Genomic DNA, 6,959 nt, shown 5'->3' on the forward strand with positions numbered 1-6,959 from the left:
CAGGAATAAAGGCAAGCTTCTCCTGGCAAGCATCACTCACCCACCCAAAACACTGCATTGGCCACTGATAAAGAGATTTCATGACGTGAATGAAATGGCATTTCTTCCCTTCCCCCAGTGCTCCAGCTCTCTGCATGGATCCTATCTAGCTGCTGGAGCTGCCCACAGCCAGCCAGAACAGTTCCAGCTGTATATCACACTGTCTTATCAACCTAGGTTGCCAAGGGAGAACTTTGCTGCACAAAACCACAGGCGAGGGGAGGGTGGGGGGTAATCATGCTGTCCAGCTTAGAAATACAACTCTCAAACAAAACCCTAAGGGCCAGTCTTGAGACCAAGGAATAATTGGCACTAACAGAATGAGTCACAGGACACCTGCCAGCAGTCAGGACAGGTGAGGGAAAAGAGTGCATCAGACGGCAAAACAAAATATGGAGTGGACAAGGAGGCAGCCACTGGACCTCACCCATTCATCCCAGCAGCTTAATGCCCCACAAACTGTAAGAGTGACCTCCAGTAATGCCCAGCAACTCTAAGGACCTTCTGCCTCTTTCTTTAGTTTCAGGGATAATGCTTCCCTACCCAGAGGAGGCTCTGTTAATGTGTATTAAGTGGCTCCATTCAGTATCTCCAGTCTGAAAGAACCTATTTTCCTATGAGAAACCCTGAGCTGTATTTTTAACCATCAAAGAGAGTTGGAAAGGTGAAACCTGAAGTCCCTAATCCACAGCAACTCATTCACAGCTCACTTGCCCGAACACTCTCTATTCCTGGCACTTTTTTATCACATGATCATGAAAAGCTTCCTTCTACTCTGAGCCTAAAGACAACTATAAACTCCCCTTTGACATGGAGTGCAAGCCCTATACTCATCTTGCTCTCCACAGATGGATATGAAGTGAGATAGTAGCAGCAAGCTAGACAGGCAAAGGATTAATTCTGTCTGAAAGCTCTATTTTGTGACACAACTGTAGGCTGAGCTATTCCTGGAGACCCCATACTGTTTGATTTACGACAAAGTCATTTAAAGCTCTAGCAGCCCATGCAGCAAGGATGATTCTCTGGTGCAGCAGCTACTATTCTGGACTTTCTTTCTTCCAGGTCAGTTGTGAAATGCCTTGTGAGCTAAATGAGTGAAATGGATAGTGCATTGCATGAGATCAAGATGGACTCCACCATGTGCTGTCAGCCAGACACATTTTGGAACAGCTCAGATTCACGGGATCTGAAAGGATGTTCAACATGAACTCTGGGGGGAAAAAACAACAGAGCAAACTGGATTGAAGTAATCTAACTACATTAAAATATTTAAATAATATAATATAAGCGTCTTTAGAATGCGGGAAAAGTCCAACACAGGCAAGACAAGGAGTCAAAGACAATTAATTTTAAAAAGTCTTCTTAGGTAGCTGACCACAGGATTTTCCAGTCTTTAGCTTGTTTTCCACAAAACCAGCAGTCCCAGTCTCATTTAGGAAGACAGACTTCCTGTACCACACATGAAATCACTCTTCATTTATACAAGATGAATTCCATCCACATCAACAAAGAGAAAGTGCGCCAGACTCCTGATCAGAATGAACCTGGAGCCCCTCAAGGACTACCCCAGAGCCAGCTCCTGTAGCTGAAACGTAAGAAATGTTTTTGGGTCCAATTCCAATTTTCCTTGGTTTATCATGTTCGGATTTAAGTGAGTACTGCTGGGAAGAGCAGACCAATGATCTATGCACAGTCAGTGTGTGGTTTTAACATGTGCTATAATGGTCAGGTTGAAGCCCAGCTACCTCCTCCCCACTACATGGTCACTATAGTACATTTCTGACGAGGCCAAATGCAGAAAAAAAGGTTGGGCCACTTCCTCTATGTCAAAACCATAACCACACCATTTTTACAGAGCATTTATATAGATAAAGCATCACAAAACCATTAACAGACTCAGTCAAATGCTAATGTAAAGAAAACATTATAGTGAACTAATTGCAAGGGACTGGGAAAAGAAAAGTTCCAGGAAACAAAGAGCAACCTCTTACTCAACTCTGCAGTCATGACCTGTCACAGCCATGGACACTGACAGGAGAGAGAAAGGCAAGAGATCAGAAAAGCAGGAAGGAATATGTCAGAGAAAAATTTAAAAAAAAGATTCGGGCAGGTTTGAACTAGATTCACATTTGGATTTCCTTGTGAAGGTGATGGGAGGTGGGTGAGTTACACTTCCCAGCTTTATAGATGGAAGACATTTTAGAAAGGCAAAGTGCTTGGCAAATATTAATTTGCCCCTGGATATAAGGGGCTGCCATCCTGATTTTACAAAAGAGGACATGTTCCCAAGATCACAGAGCAAATCTATGTAAAAGGCTAGAACAGAATCAAGGCTTCCCAATTCCCTTTCTTGTGCATTAACATCTGGGCACAATAGTCAACCATGGCAATCTATACTCCGTTAAACTCCGCCCGCTAAAGAGGCTTTACACCTCTCTTCCAAAGAGCAGCACTGTAGTATATAAAGTAAACTCTAGCATTCAAAAATCAAAAATAAGATATGTAAAATCAACTCTGCATCAGAAAAGAGAGCTTGAACAGGGGAACAAGGACCTTAGTCTCCTCTCACTCATACTGTTTGTGTGGCAATACAACTCCACTGAGTTTAGAGTTACTCCTGATTTTCACTAGTGTAAATGAAAGGAGACACAAACTTTAGGAATCAAGATTCATGTCTTTTATTCCTGGTTCTGCCATGGATTTGCAGCATAACCATGGGCAAGCCCCCTAGCCTCTCTGCACCTCAATTCTACCAGCTCTACCTAGACAAAGGAAGTTTGCACAGATACAAAACTAACACAAATTAAATCACCCAATATAAAGATACCTGACCAAAGGGCCAACACCTGTTTTGTGTTGGTGCAGTTTCAGCAACACTGCAGAACCCTAAAGCCTAAACCAGGTGAAGTTTTAAAGGTTACAGTTGAAGAAGGGAAAATAATATGGACTAACCTGAAGGGAGGTCATGTAGATTATGAATGTTTGTGAAACTCTAAGACATCTAAGTGGAGAATTAAACTCCAGATGAGCTTTCGCAGTAATAAAAAAGCTGTTTCCCTTGAGCTATGAGTATTATAAACATGAAAAGAGAACATAAGAGAGGCATCTGAAGAAATATTTGAAAAGTAGATTGCAGGGACCACTCGGGAAAAGGAGGGACCCAAAAAGACAGATGAACAAACTTCAAGGATAATAAGATCTCTGCAAAGTTATCCATTCATTTTTATAAATGCTGATGGAGATGGTGTCACAGGATCCATTTCAACTAGGCAGGCAGCTGAACACTTGGATATGTTGACCTCTCCCAGTCAGAGACAAAGGAGCTAAAGACATCACAGAGTCCAGACTTTCCATGGAAATACAGCAGCAAGAAAAGAAGCCTCTCTCTGCATCACACACTGCTTGAAGCAGAGGACTCCCTGTCTGTGTCGCCCAGGACAATAAAGTCCCTGTTAAAGGAGGGTCAAAACAGCTAAGAAACTGAATCGTCAGATCCCTATTGTGCTGGGTATTGAGCCCTGTTTACAGTCTTCTCACCCAGCAACAGCAAGATTCAGAAACCTGAGCCAGCCTAGAGTCAAGGGGATGAATGACTTCAGCAGTGTTCCTCATCAACACCATTTCCTGGGTGTAGCCCACAATGAGCAATTTCACACAACAGTCAATATGATGGGCCCAGTACTGACTACAAATTGCATCCAAAGTAATGGAAATGAGTCAGGCAGACAAACCTATCCCAAAGATCCTGGTTTTCTCTGTTTAAAAATCGTAAATTCTCTGATTTTTTGGGGCACAAATTCTCTGATTAAAAATCCAAAATCCACGATTAAAATGAAAGGCCACTATATATCTGGGTATCAGTTGAACGCAATGTTTTATTGATATATTTACAGTTTTAAAGCAATTTGGAAGTCTACCAGTACCTCACAATCGCTATAATAAAATAAATTCTACATGCCTATATATTTTGGCATTTGATTTTGTTTTTTTCATCATGAAAAAATCAGAGCTCCTGCTGCCCTCTCACTCACCAGGACACAGATCTAACTATGGTTGCCCCCCGCCACACAATGCCTTGTGGTGCTGAGCAGCCCTGATATGCTGTTTCCCCTCACTCCCAAGCCATAGCCCGCCCCCCTGTCCTGCTGATTTTAACCTAAACTAGAACCAAACCATCATGTGCCCTGTCCTACTGAACCACAATGGGAAGGGGCATATCTAGGCTCCTGCGGTGAGGGAGGAAGTGGGGCTGGGGCAGGCACTGCCCAGCCGGGGCACAGGACAGAGCCACAGCTCGTCCAGGAGGTGCAGGGAGGAGGGGGAAGACTCCTGGTGCTGTATGCACCCTGGGAAGGCACAGGGAGCGTGCGCCCCTGGATCTGCACAGGGCAGGGCAGGCTGCTGCTGTGGGCTACAGCCAGGGCTGCACTGGGCTTTTCCCCACAGTGGGGCTGGGCTGGGCTGCACTCATGGCAGGCTGCAGTGGTGCTGGGAGAGGATTATACGGGGGCTGCAGCCACCCCAATATTTGCTGTAGCTCCCCCATTCCCCCCTCCTAGCACCACCGCCCACTCCAAGCGCAGCCAGACCCAGCCACCACCAGGAAGAGCCCAGTGCAGGCCCAGCCTGCAGCAGCAGCCTGCCCACACCCCATGCAGATCCAGGCACCAGATGTCCCCTCCATGCCCTCCCAGGGTGCACACAGCCCTCCCCCCCACCTCCCCGGACAAGCCACAGCTCCATCCCACACCCCGCCCATCCTGGCTGGGCAGCCGTAGCCACAGCCCCACTCCCTCCTTTACCACAGGGACCACAGAAAACCTGTGAGTAGTATGCGGAAGGCTGGGAGGAGGGGCACACACATACACACCGTGAAGCAGCACCCAGCAGGTAAATATGTTGAGGGGAAAGGGCCTGGGGGGAAGGTGGGGCAGATCGAGACCCCCATGGGGAGGGAGGGAGGGAGTGGGGCAGGGGTTGGGTTGAATGGGGCCCCAAGGCAGGTGGTGGGACAGTCAGAACCCCAGGCTGCTCATCCAGGGGTGCAGGGGGGCTTCCACCACTGCACACATCCCAGGGGAAGCATGGAAGGCACATACCCCCCAGGCGAGCTGCCCACTGTGTGCTGGGCTCTGCACCCTGCTGCTACTACCTCGGGAGCTGCAAGCAATGCCAGGTGCGTCCCACCGCCAGGTGCATCTTGCCACCAGGCTGTACTGCGTCCCCTGCCCACCCGGCAGCAGAAGGTACATGGCATCATGCACAGCTCCCAAGGCAATAGCAGCAGGGCACAGAGCCCAGCACACAGCCTGCCTCTACCCCACGCACAAACCTTGGAGTCCCCCTGCACGAGCTGCCCAGGGCTCCGACCGTGCCTCCCATGCCTCCCCTGGGCATAGGCAGATCCCAGGGGCCGCTACCAATTTGGGGCCCCCAGGATCCTTATCAGCAGGGAAGTGAAAGCTGCAGTTTTAAACTTAGTGCCATTTTTGTCTCTGCTGGGAAACATCAAGTTTAAAATTCCAGCTTTCACATTGCTTGCCTGGGAGCTGGGAGCAGGGTCCCACCAGCAGTGGGGCTGAGGGGGTGGCCAGGGCCAGGCTGGGCCAGCAACAACGCGCTGTGCTTCTGCAGGCGGGTAGGCAGCAGTGCTGGGGGGGCCTTGGGGGCTATGGCCACCCCAAAATTCATCCTAGCTCCCCCACATAGCTACCCTCCCACTGGCACCGCCCACCCACAGAGGCGTGGCACAGTGCTCCTGGCTGAACACAGTGCATCTTTGCAGCCACACACAACACAGCCAGGCAACAGCTCCCTGCAGGTAAGTTTAATACAGAGCAGGAGGAGCTAGACAGAGATTTGGGCAGGTCGTGGGGGGCTGCCTCAGAGTGATCGAGAGTTGGGAAGGGGGGGGATGTCCTGTGAGGGGAAAGTAAGTGTGTGTGTGTGTGTGTGTGTGTGTGTGTGTGTGTGCGCGCGCACGCACACACGCACGCACATGTCCATGCATGCATCCATGTGAAAAAATAGCTGGTAGTACTTAAGGCTGTATCATTTTAAATTGGCGGTATGCAATCTGTCAGAGTTTGGTCTACATGATTAACAGAGAATGGAGTTAAATGTAGGTAAACAGCTGTAAATAAATACTACTGCTTTTTTAGTGGACCCTTTTTCTTACAACCACTTACAGTCAACTAGTTCCAAATGCCTATTTCCAAAACTGTCTTAACACTTCATGCAGGTGTAGCACGTAGGAGGGGGAGAGGGAGGGGGCAGACAGGCTCCTAGGGTCTGTGGAGCAATGGAGGCTGGGAGCATGCCTGCAGGGGCTGTGAAGGGGTGGAAGACTTAGGGCAGGCTCCCTGGCCTGGGAAGGAGTGGTAGTCCCACAGGACATAGGTGGGGCTGGGCAATCTGGGCATAGGTGGGGCACTCGGTACGCCCTGGGCAATTCTGTGCAGAAAAACTCAAAATTACACAAAATTAATTACTTTTATTTATTTTTACAAATTAAACTAAATATAATAAACACTATTTGAACCTTCTTTAGAAATATATGCAGGTACTTTGTATGGTTGGGGGGGTAGATGGGGGGGGGCAGTGAGTATGGGAGTATGTGGGATCCGTGGGTAGGTGTCGGGTTTATGATGCACAGCCTCCACCCCTGGCAGCTCAGCAGCAGCAGGTGCCAGGCCCTCGGGGTGCTCATGGCCTCAGCAGGCAGAGTCCCTGGTGGTGTGTGCCTCTGGCCAAGTCCAAGGGCCTGCACGTGCTGGCAAGGAGCCAGCCCAGCCCACTGGCACATACCTTCAAACCAGACTGGACTAGTTCTATGCCAGCACACGTGGATCGCAGCACTGCAGGTAGAAGCCATGCACCATCGGGTTGGGTGAGCTCCGTGTCTCCATGCGCAGCTTCCT

Source organism: Alligator sinensis, unplaced genomic scaffold (genome assembly GCF_000455745.1).
Source record: "Alligator sinensis unplaced genomic scaffold, ASM45574v1 scaffold505_1, whole genome shotgun sequence".
Taxonomy (NCBI): Eukaryota; Metazoa; Chordata; order Crocodylia; family Alligatoridae; genus Alligator; species Alligator sinensis.